Source organism: Ascaphus truei, chromosome 21, assembly GCF_040206685.1.
Source record: "Ascaphus truei isolate aAscTru1 chromosome 21, aAscTru1.hap1, whole genome shotgun sequence".
Taxonomy (NCBI): Eukaryota; Metazoa; Chordata; class Amphibia; order Anura; family Ascaphidae; genus Ascaphus; species Ascaphus truei.
This window is the reverse complement of record NC_134503.1, coordinates 12662887-12681531: the sequence shown is the minus strand read 5'-3', so window position 1 is coordinate 12681531 and position 18645 is coordinate 12662887. Positions and strand designations below refer to the sequence as shown.

Genomic DNA, 18645 nt, shown 5'->3' with positions numbered 1-18645 from the left:
AGCTGCCTCGTTTTTTAAATCAAATTTTGCTTATAAAATTGTAATTAATCAACACTTGACAAATGTTAACAAGCAGAACCAAAGCAATCACTAAAAGCCACCATTCAGTGTTCTAGAAATAAATAAAAGTGAGGTTGGTGTAGGAATTCACATAACAGGGCTCATTTCCCAAAGTCTCGAGGCTGCAAAACAGGGGCAAAAATACTCACATTTTTTTAAGCACCAGTTTTGCAGTGTGTGGGGGGTCCATGTATAATTAATAGTTGTGTTTTTTTGTTACCAAAGAAAATCAATTTCTCACCTAAAACCAGTATATATGATGGTATGCCATTATCCGTGCGCTTACATTCTGCGCCCCGGTCTCCTACTCGTTCCACGCTCCGCGTTACGTTCATACATGGGAACGCAATAAGAAATGTTGGCGTCTACTTGCGCTTCTCTCTTACGCCAAGGAGTTATGACAGACCATTCTGACGCATTATCGACGCACAAATGTTACACATAAAAGTTACGCGGCAATTACATACGCGCGCCAGACACCATGAAAAAAGATGTTGATGCACACGCCACACAACACAGACATTAATTTTGTACAGTGGCACACAGAGACGCACTACGTTAATATTCGAATGCGCGTCTGTTTTAGGACAAAGTCACCTATAGCTTTGCACCTATACATAGCCGCCCTGCAGGATTTGATAAACAGACCCCAAAGTTCCCTTTGCAGTGTGATAATCCTGTAATGTGATACACAGTCTGCACAGGGGAAAAGGACAACAACAAAAACAACACAACTTGAAAGAAACCTTATGAGACTAACCTGGGGTCTGCAGCCTTGGGGGATGTGAATGGCTTTGTGTAAGACACTGGGAGTACGGACAAAGGAGGGTCCCAAACTCCAAGGGGAGGGGGGGGGGGGGCGCCGCCACCAGCGATCTGGCACAGTGAGACCATAAGTGGATCCCGTTCTATGAAGTGATCAAGTGGCAACTAGCAATGGGATTCTGGGGATCCTTGATCGATGCAGGCAGGCGTGGCTGGTAAATTAGATCCAACGGGAGCGATCCGGCTCCAGTGAGTTGAGGAGCGATCCCTGAGGAGTTAGGTGTCCGCCGCAGTGATCCTGCCACCCTGGACAATGGGATCCCAAAGTGGTCTGGCACGGGCTCTACCCGGGACTGCTCATCCCTCCCTGGAGCTGGACAATGTATTTAATCTCTATTTGCAAGCATGCTGCATGTGTTCTGCTCAGACCTGCTGTAGTCTGGAGGAAGACCATGGGAGGGGAGGGTGGGGGGAGAGCCTGGCAGACTCCGCCCGGGTAGGGGGGGGGGGGGGGAGGTGGACGGGGCTGTAGTGACAATGAAAGCAGAGGACATGATGAGGCACAGATCAGCCTGAGACCTCATGTGTCTCCTCTAAGTGCAGCACTGAGACACACATAGCAGGGAGCCCTGGGGAAGCAAAGTGCTGGGGGGGGGGGGGACACACACATGAAAGCTGGGTGCTGACCTTAATATTTATCATAACACGGTTTGGTACTCTTTATCTAATCTCTTAGGTTGTAAACTCTTCGGGGCAGGGATTTCCTCTCCTATTGTCTGATTTTGCTGTGCTTTTTGTATTATTTTATAATTCCCCGTACTGTATTCTTTGTGAAGCGCTGAGTACCCTTTGGGCGCTATATAAATAAAGACATACAATACAATCTATGTGGGTGATACAAACTGTTTGGTCATCTTAAAGACACAACACGTGAAAAATCCTATATATATATTTTTTTATCAATCAGTTCTGTAGTATTAGATAATACTGTTTGCATTTTTGTAATCTCCCAAAGCCATTTTTAATGATTTTTTTTTTAATGTACTGATCATCCTTTGGTTGCTACAGCAATCATTTAGACTAAGTCCCCTGTGATCACGGTGTACGCGCCACACACCACAGCACTACCCTCTATGGGGCAGGCCCCAGTGGCTCTGTGTGTGTGCAAAGTGCTGTGACGTACGCTAGCAGGGAAGACAATAATTTTGTCTTGCCGTGCAGCGAGCTACGCGGTTACGTGGTTGGCGCGCAGCCAATGGCAGGGCAGATATGCCCCATCATTGCTGCGCCCCCCGTCATGGCCCCGCCCCCCACACTCCCCTAGAGCTCCCATACAGACCGATCGCGGCTGTAGTCTCTGCAGCAGGGACGACTGCGGCCGTAGCCTTAGAAAGTAACATCTACTTCCTCTTTTGAAACAGGCTCTGACACGCAACTTTTTTTTAGCTCTGCCCTTTCGCAACAAAGTATCACAGACAGAACTGTTGCTTTGTTCCAAGCAGCAAACTGTCTATTACTCTGAAAACTGTAACAATTATGTGTTCCACTTAGTAATATAATGTTACATATCAGCTGCAGCACCACAGACTGCAGCACAAAGTTAGCAGGCAGCCATTATGTTAGGCACACAATCAGGATTTATACAGATTTATAACAGGAGCACCAAAAGATTGCCCTTTTAGGTAAGAATGTAGAATTATACATCGTCACACGCTTTACAAATTTATGAAAAAAAGGGGGGGGTGGAGTATTATTGCTACTTTAATATTTATCTAATCTCTGAGTTATAATACTGGTGATTTTAGTCTTTATCTAATCTCTTTGGGTGATAAAACTTTGACAGAAGTGCAGGTACAAGTTTTTGGTTGGGGGGTGCTGTTCATGGGAAAACAGTAACATACATAGAAAATATGCAGTTCACTGCTGACCGACCGGCAGAGGGTATAAAAAACCAAGCAGTAGCAATTGTGCACATAGCAGAAAAACTCTGACACGTTTCGCCCCCTCTGAACTCCCACCACAACGAGTGCAACGACTTTGACAAAGTTCCGTACGACGAAACGTGTCAGTTTTTCTGCTATGTGTACAATTGCTACTTCACATTACATTTTTCTATACTTAGTGATTGCGCTCGGGTTTTCATACCCTCTACCGGTCAGCAGTGAACCGCCTTTGCAGCATTTTTTCTATTTCCGGATTTTTGGCTGGAGCACGCTGATCCTGTGTATCCGATCCAGGCTGGCACAATTATGGCATCTATACTGTGAGTACCCACCCGTCGCAAGACATCGTTTACTGTGTGGGAAACCAGGGTTAAGTGGGGGTTGCGGTGCAGGGGTTGCGTGTTTGCCGGGGGATACACCGGCATCTCCTGTCCCTCCTCCCGCTACATTCACCCCCCTCCTGCTTGTTAGTCCGTAGCACACGAGAAGTCTTTGATGAATTGGATCATTACCAACCCCACCGGGACCGTTTCTATGTATGAAGAATTTATATGAAGGATTTATATGAAGATTGATGCTATCTATCCTGACAGCTCTAAAGCACTAGCTACGGGGGGTTAACCCCTTTCCTCACTGCCAGTAACATACATACATTACCATAAAGTAAACATTTAGAAACCCAAGTAAGGGGAGACCCCCCTCCCACACACATACACCTGCACCCCTACTTGCAGCCCCCATGGAATTTGGTAATACCAATCTTCAGCTAATCTTCTTTAGTATAACACTGGCTATCCTAATCTTTATTCTAAAACGGTCTGCCAATTGGAGAATTAGACTTTGGCCCAGCCATAAAGCATATTATGATCTATACAAATTACGGAGGATGATTTACATTTTAGCATCACTTGGTAAATATTGTATTTTAACTTCCCACGATCCGTACCTCCACTAATGCATCCTCCAAATCATAATACATGTTTGCAAAATGTATACATGGCATAAATTTAGAAATGAGAAAACCGCATTTATTTACTCAAGGTACAGTTCCTCCCGGACCAAAGTGACTTAAAGCAGCAATACAACTTGACCCTTTTTTTCCTTCATTTTTTCTCCTTTTTATATGTAAAGCGTGTGACAATGCGTAGTTCTACATTCTTACCTAAAATGGCAATCGTTTAGTGCTGCTGTTATAAATCTGTAAAAATCCTGATTTTGTGCCTAACAAAATGGCCGCCTTCTAACTTCGGAAACAAAAAATGATCGAGTGGACTACCGCTTGCTATGTCAAAGCGCCATAGTGGGCGTGAAACATGTGGGAGGAGGAGTTTTGTCATTTTATGTCGTTTTCATTAAAGACTTTTTTAACCTTCAATTCTGGTGAGTTCCCCAACTTCTTTTCATAGCAAGCGGTAGTCTCCACTCGATCATTTTTTTGTTTCGGTTGCTGCCTGGATCGGAGGACACCACCGGTTTCACCATTGTTGCGGGAGGAATGGATTAGTGGTGACACCTTGTGAGCGTGCAGCTCTACACCACTTCACTTGGAAGGAGACGGGGGCAAGGTGAAGCTTCTCAGGGGGTCACACAGCCTGGCGGGAATCCAACCTCTCTGTAAGTACCCCGCTTCTTATACCTTGCTTAACCCCTTGGTTTTTCTCCCCTCTCCCTGCATCTATACTTATATGTACCGGACATTGCTATTATCAATTTAAAAAACTGTTATTTGATTTCACTTACCTTTTTGCTTCTGGAGCTGATATTCGGGTTTTTTTGCTCTGCCTTCTAACTTCGTGCTGCAGTCTGTGAAATGCTCCAGCTGATATGTAACATTCTATTACAAAGTGTAACTAATTATTGTTACAGCTTTCAGAGTAATAGACAGTCTGCTGTTTGGAACACAACATCAGATCTGTTTGTGATACTTTGTTGTCAAAGGGCAGAGCTCAGTGTGATAAACAGACATATAAGTATTTTTTTTGTTGTTGTACTTTGCAAACTTGGTGGCGCAAGATTTTTTTTTTTTGGAGGGTGCGGCGGTTACGGAGGCCGCCGCCCTCTTCAGAGCAAGGCCTCTGTAACTCACTTGCCTGAATTCAGCCGGCTTCGGGTAACGTGTCGCCATGGCAAAGTGGCGTCAAATGATTCACCATTAGCCCCATTTTATACAGAATTGCACTATTTGTGTTTTTCTTTTTTTCATGCACTCACCGATTATCCGCGCTCCCCGCACTCTTCATCATCGCCACTATTGAGAACCAAGGAGGAAGGTTCAATGGGGGTCGAGCAGCAGTCATCGGTTATAAATGTATTGTTTTCACTTTTAGTGGGCCATCAGTGGAATCCCCCTGTGACAGGGACTTAACCCCCGTCTAAATAGGGCTCCAAATAGAAAACCTGTATCTGGCGGATGAGTCCAGCAGGGAGCTGGTTAATTGCAGCTGCAGACAATTAGCCAGTCTCTACCTGGCTCATCAGACAGGTCGAAAAGCCTCCTGGGGATCTCTCTAGCACTAAGGAAGTGTGTGCTGTCAGAGAGGGATCCCAGGGAGCCAGCCCCTCTATTCCAGGACACAGCGGCCCCTGGAACCCGCCAGAGCCCCCTGGTTACAGGTACCACTTTGGACTTTGGGGTCATAGGTTGGCAAGAGGCCTAGCCTCCCAGCCCTGCAGATAGGAGGTGGGAAGTGTGAGTCAGCCCTTGCAAAGGGATAGGCTGTTTGTTTTGTTTAGTTTAATGCTGCCTGAAAGCTGTGTTATTTTTGGAAGATACAGGCTAAATAAAAGCTAATGTTCATTTCCCCCAAATCTATGTCTCCCTGGTTATACTTCTGCACTCGTCTACTACTACACCCACTAATTAAGCATTCTTTGCATATCAACACAGACACAGGAAGGGTTTTGACCTGTCATAAAAACAATTCTGTATTTTTAACATTAAAAAAAAGTTATGGTGGGTTAAAAGAGACAAAATCCCTCCACTGTACAGTAAATAAAAATACCATGTGTGGTACATTGGCTTGTCTCAGACTGGTCTGCAACCCTGTCTTTCCCCATTATCGCTTAGCAAACAATGCTTCCACTGCAGCCAAGGATTCTGGGTAATGACATACAAACGAGCACAGTGCGTCACTCTTTACTTCTCATCCGTTTTAACATAGACCTTTATGAGCTTATGCCTGCCGCATTACATGGCTTATCAGCACAGCCTGGGTTAAGAAGTGGATAGCCAGTAAACCTACTCACAGACAGCTGTTTCGACCTTTTCGGGTCTCATCAGTGAAAGCTTGGTAGCTGGCTATGCAACGTGAAGCTGGTCCTTGGGTTTAACCAGACATTAAAAAGTCATGGTGGGTAAAAAAAAAAAAGGGACAAAAACACTCCACCTGTGGTGCATTTGCCAACAGTGCTTCCTCTACAGCCAGGGATTCTGGGTAATGATATGCAATTGAGCAAAAGTGTCACTTTTCTTACCCACCATAACTTTTTTTATGTCTAATCCTACGATTGACACGATCGCAGTTTCAGGAATAACCCCCCTTCACCACTGAAGAGGCCGAGGAAGCCAAGTTGTGTACATGCAAACGTTGCCCACAAGACCACACGAGCAGTGGTGAAGCGAACGATTTGCTTTCCTTCGACCCCCTCTGAACTCCCACCACAACGAGTGCCTTTGGGACCAACGGCACAAGCTGCAGGGCAAACCTGCATGCCCCACCCGACACCAAAGGGTTTCATTACATTTATGAGCATTCCCAGGTTATCAAACATAATTATACCATCCTGATATTACCGTTGCCCACAGCTTTTCACATGACAAATAGTTACAACATCATATGATTTGACGCGCTGCTTACAGTCACATTAAATAGATATTGTATGCTGCACTCCAGTGATAGTCGCACTTATGAAGGTCCATCAAATACTAGGCACAAAACTGATATAATGCCATGAGCTAAGGGGTTAATATTCTCTGCTCTGCCCTTTCATTGCCTCAGAAAATTAGATTGCAACTGTTTCTATAAACTGCAGCGTGTAGACATTGAGTCTGAGTACCTTAATGTGAGTTTATTCCCCCTAGTCATTAAGTAACATAACAAGGTCTGCATTAATATTAATAAAGCTCTGAAAGGTTCACTTGATATTATGAAGGAACTTAGAGCCGGGTTAGTGTGCGGCAAAAGCTGTGTTTGTCTATGTGTCTGAGCTTCCTGCCACAAGCAACATGGCTGCTTCAGGCCCCCAAGCTGGTGTTTCCTCCATTTTACCCTCCTACCTCATGCATCCGGCTGCTGATTGGCTCGCAAAAGTGGGCGGGCAGGATTATACTTTTCAACTTAACTTTATTGGGAAAAAAAACATTGCCTTATAATCGGGCAAAACCGGTATTTTCAAAACAAAACCCAAAATGGCTACTTGCTCCACCTATCAACACGAGATAATAATATAAGGGAATCGGGTGCACCTAAGGGATGACGCATAGTGAAAGTAGAAGTGAGAAACAAGAGAACCACCTGTGCTGAAGCAGGGATATCCAGAAACCTTACCTGTTGGTAGCTCTCGAAGCCTGGAGTTGGCCACTCCTGCCGTGTACCGTATGTCCTGACCCTCTGTTAGTGTTTTATGGGCTTTACGCGATCCGGAGAGCCGATCATGTACCACACTGAAGGGGTCCCCATTACATCTGGCCCAATGGCCCAGGAACCCAGAACTGACCACGTGATGGCTCCGAAGAGCGGTCACGTGACCCAAAAGGTTCTGCCTGTAGATTGTTACATATCGCACAGTGTTGCACTATACTTGCTATTGCTATATCCACCGTCCATATCGCCTGACTCAATTGGAGCATCAACTGCACAACAGAAGTTCATCCCTCGACCCGAAGCCCCAACTGTCTTCTGGTGGTTCTACATTCTACTTATTTCCATCAATGATCACGTATTTATTCACCTATATTTGACTTATTTCATGTTTATGAGCGCCGGATGAGTCAAACTCTTGCTAGAGACGTTTCTGATTTTTAGAATAATCAGTGAACTGGCTGTTGTAATTTGTATTATTGATTTGCATTCACTTGTTGTACTTGCCACAACTGTCACATATTATTATATACACTGGTTTCATTTATTTGTTGCATGATCCAATCTCACTTTTACATCATATTTCACCTTATGGTAAGAGACACAAGAAGCACTTACCACTACATATTTTTTTTTAACATTTTTTAACATTGTAGGACATAGCGGCATATTGAATTGTAGAGGGTGTCTAGTTTGCTAAGGTGGGTTTGAGGTGCAGAGCCGTATTCTATGTCCCCATAGTCTATAATTCGTATTAGTATCTGCTGTGCAATGCACTTTCTTACCACTGGCCTTGGGGAGGATTTGTTCCTATAAAATACACCTAGTTTGATATAGGTTTTGGATGTCAGGGTATCAATGTGCATCCTGAATGTTAAATGGGAGTCAAACCATATCCCAAGTATTTAAAACTGCTACAGGGGCTAGGATAGTATTAGAGTGAGTTGGTTCTGATATATAGCTCTATCATTGGTATACAGTAGTAGCTTTAGAAATATAGCCTGGTTTCTAAATACCATTGTTACAGTCTTGTCAGTGTTTGTTTTGGGAAATCCAGTTTTCAAATCTTGAAAAATCAGATTGAAGTACGTGTCCAAGGTCAGAGAGACGAGGGCTGTGTGCATACACGATTGTGTCTTCTGCATACATGTGTATTGAAGCTCCCTTACAAGCTGTAGATACATCATTAATGAAGACTACAACGAGTAGGGGCCCCAGAGCCTTTGAGGAGCACATGTGTAACCTCCTCTTCAGATACTGGGACAAATTGAAAACTGTGAGCACTGCTGGGAGAGGGTGGGGCTATAGGGGGTTCTCCCAGAATGAGCTTCATGTTTGTAGTTCGGGTTGCGCTTTCATAATAGGGAAGTAGCACAACCCACAGAGTATTCATTGAATGCGTTTGCTATGTCAGTGGGATTTGTCAAAGTAGTATCATCCTTTTTTATATTAGATAGTTGTTCATGGCTAGAAGGCTGGACTATATTGTTGATGACCTTCCAGAAGTTTTCTGGATTTGTATGTATATTGGTGAAGATTGTCAGAGTAATATTGAGCTTTAGCGTGTCTTGTTTGTCTTGACCATGTATTCCGCAGGAATCTGTAGTTATTCAAATCTTAGATAGTGCCTGTGGCAGGAAAGGCCTGTAGCCGAGGTCAGGAAGCAGTCCACACGTGTAGTTTCAGGATAATGAAAAACGTTCAGTGGCTTTATTTCTCCATAACATAACATAACATGTGGGTACACTGTCCCTTCAAACCAAAACAAAACCTGCTCCACATTGGGAGATCTGACTAACACACCAGGCCTATCTAGTAGGCTGGCTGGCTAAACCATAACCAAACCATAAGTGTACTTTAAGCAGTCAGGAAAACAAAAGAACAATCCTTACTTTGGTTGAAGTAGTGACTTTGGTGAAATCCCTCTGGCTAACAGCTCACATAGCAGTGTGCTCTGGTCTAATGCAGGCAGCTACTGCCAGTAACAAGATCCTTTTCTACCTTGCTGGCTATCAGGTGTCAGCTTACCTCCTGATTACCTAGCTTCCTCCTGAGTTAACCTTCTGAGTGCTGGATGCAGCACTCAGACATATGTTTCCCAGGCATAACTGATAGGGGTTGACTTCACCCTGTCACATACCTCCCCTGTTTGTGTGTGGCTAGGGTCCCACACGGCTGAAGTGACCCTCCACTCCTTCTCTTGACAAAAAATCAGCATTTCCATGGTCCTTTCCAGGTCTATGCTGTATATCAAAAGAGAAGGGTTGGAGGGCCATATACCACCTGGTCAACCTTGAGTTTGTGTCCTTCATGGTGTTTAACCATTTCAAGGGCGCATGGTCAGTGACCAGGGTGAAGTGTACTCCGGCGACATAATGTCTCAAGGCCTCAATTGCCCATTTTACAGAGAGGCACTCCTTCTCAATGACGGAATACCTCACTTCCCTTGGGAACAGCTTCCGGCTGATGAACAGTATGGGGTGTTCAACACCATCAAATTGCTGGGACAGCACTGCTCCCAGTCCTACCTCTGAGGCATCCGTCTGGATGATGAAGGGCTCTTTAAAATCTGGGCTCCAAAGAGCGGGGCCCTCTGACAGGCACTTTTTTAGCATGTCAAAGGCGTCTTGGCACTCCCAAGACCATTTAACTTGGGTCGGGGCACTCTTTTTTGTCAGATCTGTTAGGGGTGCAGATATTTCTGAAAAATTGGGGATAAACCGCCTGTAATACCCTGCTAACCCCAAAAGGGAGTGGACCTGTGTCTTTGTCTGTGGGGTGGGGACTTCCTTTATGGCGGCCACCTTGCTAGCTTGTGGCCTTACTATCCCTCCCCCAACGGCATAGCCCAAGTATTTTGTAGTGGATTTACCCAGGGCACATTTTTTTGGATTTGCAGTGAACCCTGCTTCTCTTAAGGACGTTAGGACTGCCCTTAACCTTTTTATATGAGACTGCCAGTGTCTGCTATAGATGAAAATGTCATCCAAGTAGGCCGCGGCATATTTCCTATGGGGTCGTAGTACCTTGTCCATTAACCTTTGGAACGTGGCTGGAGCCCCATGTAACCCAAATGGCATAGTAACGAATTGGTATAAACCAAGAGGGGTGGCGAAGGCAGTTTTGCATTTGGATTCTTCCGCTAGAGGTATCTGCCAATATCCTTTCGTGAGATCTAGGGTGGAGATATACTCTGCTTTACCAAGAGAGTCAAGCAATTCATCCAGCCTAGGCATTGGGTATGCATCGAATCTGGATACAGCATTTACCTTTCGCAGATCCACACAAAACCTCACCTTCCCATCTGGTTTAGGGACCAACACTATAAGACTACACCATTCGCTGTGGGACTCCTCGATCACGCCCAATTCCAACATGTCTATTATCTCCCTCTCTACCAGGTCTTTTTGGCTCTCTGGCAATCTATAGGGACGGGACCGTACTTTTACGCCAGGTTCTGTCTCAATCCTATGGGACACTAAATCAGTCTGCCCTGGCAGCTCAGAAAAATCATCTGGGAACTGGTCACATAATTCTAGTAGGTCTGACCTTTGTTCCGTTGTTAACTGCCCTCCCATGGGAACCTGATGGTCATTGTACATACTACCCTTTGGAGGCTGAGGACCCAAATCTGTCTCTCCTTCCCGAGGGTGGATGAACAGCGATCTCATCGTTTTCCAGGGTTTCAGGAGGTTTACGTGGTAGATTTGTTTACCCTTCCTGGACCCTGGTTGAGAGATCTCATAGTTCACCTCCCCGGTGCGGTGGATTACTTGGAAAGGACCCTGCCACTTCGCAAGGAGTTTACTCTCTGATGTCGGTAGTAGTAGCATCACTTGGTCCCCAGGTTGGAAGATCCTCAAGCGGGAATTTTGGTTGTACTGCCTCTCTTGACATTCTTGAGCAGATTTGAGGTTTTCCTTAGCAAACCGACCTATCATGTCTAGGCGGTTTCTAAGGTCTATGACATACTGAAGGGTATTCTTGGAGGGGGAGGGCTCCTCCTCCCAGGATTCCTTCAGTAGGTCGAGAATACCCCGAGGTTGGCGTCCATATAGGAGCTCAAATGGGGAGAAGCCTGTGGATGATTGGGGAACTTCCCGTACCGCAAACAACAGGAAAGGGTTCCTTTCCCATTTCCCAACAGGTTCATCCCAAACTCGCTTTTCAGTGTCCACAAACTTCCTAAGCATGGTTTTTAAAGTACGGTTAAACCTCTCTACCAATCCATCAGTCTGAGGATGGTAGACTGAGGTCCGGACGGATTTTACCTCCAATAACTTCAGGACATCCTGCATTAACTTTGCCATAAAATTTGTTCCCTGGTCAGTTAACATTACTTGGGGAAGTCCTACCCTAGAGAACAGTTCTAACAGCCTGTGAGCAACCTGTTTAGCAGTGGCTGATCTCAGAGGGAAGGCCTCAGGATATCTGGTGGCATAATCTACAACAACGAGTATAAATTTATGTCCCTTCGCAGAGGGTTCTAAAGGTCCCACCAGATCTACCCCAATTCTCTCGAATGTGACGGCTACCAAGGGCAGAGGGACCAAGGGAGCCGGCTTCTGTCCTTTTTGGCTAGTTAACTGGCATTCAGGACATGTCTCACATAGTTTCATGATGTCACTATGTATGCCTGGCCAGTAAAACCGGGACGATATGCGGTCCGTGGTCTTATCTCTGCCCAAATGACCACTCCGTGGGAGAGTATGGGCTAGAGTGAACACTGTTTTAATCAACCCTTTTGGGACTAGCATCTGTCGAATGACCTCCCCTGTTTGTGTAACCTTATTCACATGATATAGGATGTCATTCAACAGTTCAAAATGTGGAAACACTCTTACACCTTGTTCATCCATTATCTTGTTGTTGACCTGTACCACCTTCTCATATTGTCTAGTCAGAGCTGGGTCTTCCCTCTGCCTCTGACAGAAGTCAGGAAGATCCAGGTCTGGCAAAATTCCCGTATCTATCTGTTCCCCACCCTGGTCATCTCCGTCCATGACCTGCAGTCCTTTGGGCTGACTAATGTTACCAAGAGTCCCAGCCTTTCTTAACCAGTCCTCTTTTTCCGCCCGTCTCTGTTTACGTGTCTTTGGGACGTGGTGTCTACGGGGGAAAATCTCTGGGGAAAAAGGAAACAAGTCTCCGGGCTTCTCCGGTACCAGAGAAGTAGGCTCCGTAGGAGAAGGGCCCAACAATGTTTCGAAGTAGGGCCAGTCTCGGCCAAGTAGAACAGGAGCAGGTAGCCAGGGAGCAACGCCCACTAGCAGGCTAGCCTCTTGATCCTGGATACGCAGTAGAATGTTCGCCGTGGGGTATCTCTTTGTATCCCCATGGATACACTCGATATTCCACGGAGAGTCATAGGATAGTCTGTGGCTTGGAATTAGGCCCTCTAGGATCAGGGTTTTTCCAGATCCCGAGTCCAGCATGGCTTTGACTATTTTCCCCTCCAGAGATGCTGGGACTAACCACGGATTGTGGTCCCCTCGGAGAGAAGCTGTGGCAGTGGTTCTGCCATATGAACAGTCCATCTCATCATCTCCGGAGTCCACAAACTCGGTCGTCAGCGGAAGCTCTCGACGGGGTTCGGTGTTGGGACCTCCCCGCTGTTGGATGGGATCCTCCCTTCTGGTTGGTGGTGGTATCCTCTCCACCGGATGGGTGACGGGAGTCCAGGTTCTCGGGGAATACTGTGGGTGGCGGCCTCCCTTGAGTGATCCAATGGCCTCGGACCCGGGACGGGCGTCTCTGCGGGAGTTTGTACCAGGAACCCTCCGAGATGGGAAAGGGTCTTCCGATCGAGTTGACATGATCTCCCGAGCTGGCGGGTTGTAGACCCCCTCGATTGTCTGCTCTCCTGCCTCTGGCATCACCGGAAGCAACTGGTGTTTGCACGGACCGTTCCCAGCTATCCTGTTGGGTGTCGTCGCCAAGGAAGTTTTCCACCAAGCGGACCGCTGAATCCAGGGAAAATGCAGCGTGTCTTTTTACCCAGGAGCGGGAGGAGGGGGGCAGTATCTGTATGAACTGCTCGAGCACAAACTGTTCAAGGATCTCTGCCTTGGTATGCTTCTCCGGTTGTATCCACCTGGTACATAAGTCTACTAAGCAGTGGGCTACGACCCGGGGTCGGTCTCTATTTGCACATTTGACTGTCCGGAACCGCTGTCGGTAGGTCTCTGGAGTGAGGCCTAGGCGATCCAGAATAGCAGCCTTTAGTTGCTGATAGTCCATGGCCTCGTCTGCTGGAAGAGCCTGGTAGCTGCCTGAGCTTCTCCTATGAGGAGTGGAGCCAGAGTCGTTACCCAGCGATCAGCTGTCCAGCCGTGGGCCGTGGCTACCCTTTCAAAAGTGAGGAGAAATGTCTCTGGGTCTTCGGTTGGCTTCATTTTAGGCAGCATCCCCGGTGGGTTATTTGGAATCGCTGGTCTGCCTGGGGCTGGGCCTTCGGCCAGCAGTTGGAGTAGCTTTTCCTCTCGCCGGGCCTGTTGCTCATCTTGCTGTGCTTGTCGTTCAGCTTGCTTCTCTGCTAGCTGGAGTTGTTGCTCAAGGAACTGAGAAAAAATGGTCTCCATTTTTTTTTGTGTGGCCCTTCAGATACAGCGGCCGTCCGACATCCCACTTCTGACACCACCTGTGGCAGGATGGCCTGTAGCTGAGGTCAGGGAACAGTCCACACGTGTAGTTTCAGGATAATGAAAAACGTTCAGTGGCTTTATTTCTCCATAACATAACATAACGTGGGTACACTGTCCCTTCAAACCAAAACAAAACCTGCTCCACATTGGGAGATCTGACTAACACACCAGGCCTATCTAGCAGGCTGGCTGGCTAGACCATAACCAAACCATAAGTGTACTTTAAGCAGTCAGGAAAGCAAAAGAACAATCCTTACTTTGGTTGAAGTAGTGACTTTGGTGAAATCCCTCTGGCTGACAGCTCACATAGCAGTGTGCTCTGGTCTAATGTAGGCAGCTACTGCCAGTAACAAGATCCTTTTCTACCTTGCTGGCTATCAGGTGTCAGCTTACCTCCTGATTACCTAGCTTCCTCCTGAGTTAACCTTCTGAGTGCTGGATGCAGCACTCAGACATATGTTTCCCAGGCATAACTGATAGGGATTGACTTCACCCTGTCACAGTGCCAATTACTTTGTATCTTTTCCACAAGGCATACCTAAAATGGTAAAGAGGAATAAGTTCGGTTGTAACCCATGGAAGGTGGGCCCCCTGTACTCTTAATCTGCGTAACGGAGCATGGGTATCACAGAGTTTTAAGAACTCTGGAAATAATCAAGTGCAGAAATCGGGGTCAGGTATCAAGTTGATTCTGTACCAAGGTCAGTATGTAAGATCATAGTACAGGTGATGAAAGGTCCATATGAGACCTGAAACGTTCTTCCTGCTCTGTCCTTGGCTGTCACATTAAATGCAGAATTGCATTATGAACTTTTGAGCAGAGATGTATTTTATACCTCTGTCCTAGAGGAGAACTGCATTTTTGAAGAATTAGTTTGTAAGATCAACCAGAAACTGTTGTGGCTTAAAGTTTCTAAATGTTCTAGCGAGGAGAACTTTAGGGCTTGATTGGGGTTGTTTGCTTTTCCTTACACAGTACACTATTGCAAGGTCACTGAAAATTGCAGGTAGGATACTATGGATTCTGCTGGCATTAGAGGATATAATCCAGTCTGGCAAGGAATGGTTGTGAGATTTTAGGTGTGTCCGTGTGGGCTGGGAAATTAGTTGGGTTAGGTTTAGTGTCTTGAGTTGTGTCTTGAGTTGTATCTGGATTTTGTTGTTTTTAAGGTCAAGCCAATTGAGGTTGAAATCCACAAAAACTAATAGCTCACTCTTCCCATTCAGAGAGGAAATTGAGCCACGAAACTGAGGGATATCAGTGAGAAGTTGTACTGGGACTTTTAGGAAGTGGTAGATGCCAGCAATAAGAATGGACTTAGGCCTCGTTTAGGGTGCCAGCTGCAGGAGTTGGAGGGAGGGCGGCAGTGAGGCAGTTTGCTGGGCGATCTGTGTTTATCCCCCAGCAGACTTTTCAGCGTTGAGGAGGGGGCGGGGCGGGGGCGGGGGCGGGGTTACACACGGCAGGTTAAGTATCGAGGCTGCAGTCATGAAATCATTCTCAAGAATGATTTCATTGGCTGCCTAGGTCCCTGTGACGCAGCTGTAGCTCCAAAAAACGAAATTTTCGTTTATTGAAACTGTAGCCGGCTTCAACTCCTGGCTTCGGAGACAGGGCAGCTGCTACCCTGACAACCAGTATTCAATTTGAATACTTTGTGTCTCACAGCAGCACGCACGGCAGCACGCCCTCCCTCCGAAGCCAGCACCCTGAACGAGGCCTTAGAGAAGGGGAAGCACATTTTGCCAACTAGGATTTCAAAAGAGGGTCAATTGGTCAATTGGTGTGCATAGCAGCAAATGTGTCCATCCTTAACTAAACTGTTTAGCCTGAGAGGGTTACATTTTTCAGTGACAGAGGAAAAGATTTGTACTTGTAAAGAAATAATTGGATGTAATGTTAATCTGCGGATCTGTCACTCTCTAAAGCTCCACCATTGTGCATTGCGTAGAGTGATTTATTGAAATGCTTTGATAGAGGAAATAAATCTGTTTTAAAATGACTTACAATAGCATGTAAAGTGCTACTTACGCCAAGGAATATGCTGTCCTTCTGAAATCGTGCCAACTAAGCAAACAAGCTAAAGCAAATAAGATTGAACAAGGCAAATATACTGAAAACATTTCTAGACATGTATCCAAAGGAAAACCAGATAAAGTCAATGTGAAGATAGATCAGTTTGTTTGGTATGTCATCCTAGCGCAGGGGTCTCCAAGGTCAGTCCTCAAGAGGCTGGCTTTTATGAATATCCCTGCTTCAGCACAGGTGGCTCAATCAGTGGCTCAGTCTTTGACTGAGCCACCTGTGCTGAAACAGGGATATCCATAAAAGCCAGCCTGTTTGGAGACCCCTGTCATAGCGTCAAATGGCACATTTTACTTTTCACAGAAATAAGTAGTCACGTTTAAAGAGCATTGGGTGCCCTTTTTTTATTCAGCATTTTTTAACAGGGTTGAAGCAGGGGGTCTCGGGAGCTGAACCCCATTCATTTAAGCTCTGGGGACCCCTACGCTCTCATCCTTTTTCAACATAAGTATTGGTAGGATATTTCGCCCACTATTTACTGAAGTCTCATAAGTTTGGCAAAACCAGAAGTAGAGCCATATTCACCAAAGAAAACGAACCCCATCGGAAGCATTGGGAGTTTTCCCATTTGATAAATCTGGTGCCGTTCTTTTGCACAGAATTTGCCCTGTTATGCAGCCTGTAGACTTTAGTAAATAACTCCCTTTGTCTAATAAGCTATCAGTATCTGGGCATACAATGTACCCAGTCCCAAGGTATACACTATTTACATTATTTTGTCGGAAATGGCCAGATGACGTCTGAAATGTTAGGCAACTGGAATTTGCCAATGTTTCCCAATGTAAATATAACTTAGACCAGGGGTTCTCAACTTCAGTCTTCAAGACCCACCCAACAGGTCAGGTTTTCAGAATATCCCTGCTTCAGCACAGGTGGCTCAATCAGTGGTTCAGTCTTTAACTGAGCCACCTGTGCTGAAGCTGGAATATCCTTAAAACCTGACCTGTGTGTGTGGGAGGACGGGCACTTCTGCTGCAGCATGTCCTCAGCGCCTCTCCCAGCCGCAGGGCACCTCCAATGCGCAGGACACAGCGCGGCCGCCAGCAGGTAGGACACCTGTTTTTTTACATTTCCCGCTGCTGGCGAGAGAACAGTGTCCTGCGCGTCAGGTGCACCGCGGCTGGGAGAGGCGCTGTTGACATGCTGTGGAGGTGGTGCCTGGCTGTGATGGGCGCTGGTGGCGACGACTAGTTGACCTGTGGCGAGTCGGCCTGCGGTCAGTAGTTATTGTGGCGGAGCGCCGGTAACGATTTGGCCACGGCCAGATGTCTCATTCCGATACTAGCCCATTGGGTTGTGGGCATATCACTGTGGGTCATGTCACTTTGGTGCTAATGCACAGAAAACCCTGAAGAATTCTGACTATAACACCAGTCCCTGCTTCAGCATAGGGAGTCCAGTATTTGATGGAGTCACCTGTGGTGAAGCAAAGATATCCTTAAAACCTGGCCTATTGGGGGGCTTGAGGACTGAAGTTGAGCACACCTGCTTTATAGAATAAAGGCCTAATTCACATTAGATTGCAAGCTTTTTAGTGCAGGGAATAATTTTGCCTTCAAGATTCTATGTACAGTGCTGTGTACATGGTCAGCACAATAAAAAAAAAAGACATACTATTTCACCACATTGCATTGCAGAATTGTTGACATATAAGCTTTGGTCACACGACACAAGTTGAAAAGCGCCGGACTAAAACATGGTAAATGTTCTTCCTTCCTCCCTACGGGAGACAATAAGTAACTAGCAGTTAACAACCAGATTACATTGCAACATGAAAAAGGTTTAACATGGATGCTATTTTAAAAATGCAGTCTCACATGGGACATAATCGTGATGTTAAATAGGTTACTGAGCGGTGGTTGAGTCTCTCGCTCGGAATCTAGGAGACCCTGGAAGGTCACGCGGGTCCCTGGGGTATAGAATTGTGTTGGCCTCTTCCCACACCAGGACACCAGTTCCCAGGGCCGCCAACAGAAATCGTGGGGCCCAGGACAAACATTTTAAGCAAAAGCGGTGATTGGGTGGCAGGGAAATTCCCACACTCTGATAGGCTGTAGAGGTTTGTGAATGGGACACTGAAACCCATAAGGAGCTTTGCAGCCAATCATGAGAGCAGATTCCAAGCGCCAAACCAACAGCAGCAAAATCAATAGCGCGTCTGATATCAGATGCATTGTAACAAACCCCAACCCTCTCTAATTGCACATCTGTGATCAGATGCTTTGTGAAATCTTCTGTATTTGGTACAATTTTCAAGTGGCCTAAAAATTACATGGAACCCTTTAAGGAAACCAGAGGGGCCCACATTGGAAAACACTGTTCTGCTAGACCCTGTATAGGCCTTAAAAATGCATTACATGAACCTTCAAGACCACAGTGTGCCATCAGAGTGAAAATCTCTCTTCCACTCGCCGCCCCCCCCCCCCCCCCAATAACGTTTTTGTTAAAGAAAAACACAGGAAAGCAAGGCATTCTTCAAAATATTCAGCATGGTTTCTTTAATTTTTCATAAAATACATATTAAATCAATGGACAGCAAAAAAAAAAAAAAAAAAAAAAAAAAAAAG

At 46.0% G+C, this 18645-nt stretch overlaps 1 protein-coding gene across 7 annotated transcripts in view; it reads right to left on the bottom strand.

Annotated features, from left to right (window-relative positions):
• The window catches only part of LOC142472156 (beta-1,4-galactosyltransferase galt-1-like), a 35912-nt gene extending 34634 nt beyond the window's left edge, over nt 1-1278 (bottom strand). For all 7 annotated transcript variants that reach the window (XM_075579002.1, XM_075578997.1, XM_075578999.1 and 4 more), the window contains exon 1: nt 821-1278. The gene's annotated coding sequence lies outside the window, so the exon portion shown is untranslated. The remainder of the gene's footprint in view (nt 1-820) is intronic.
• Between the last annotated feature and the right edge of the window lie 17367 nt (nt 1279-18645).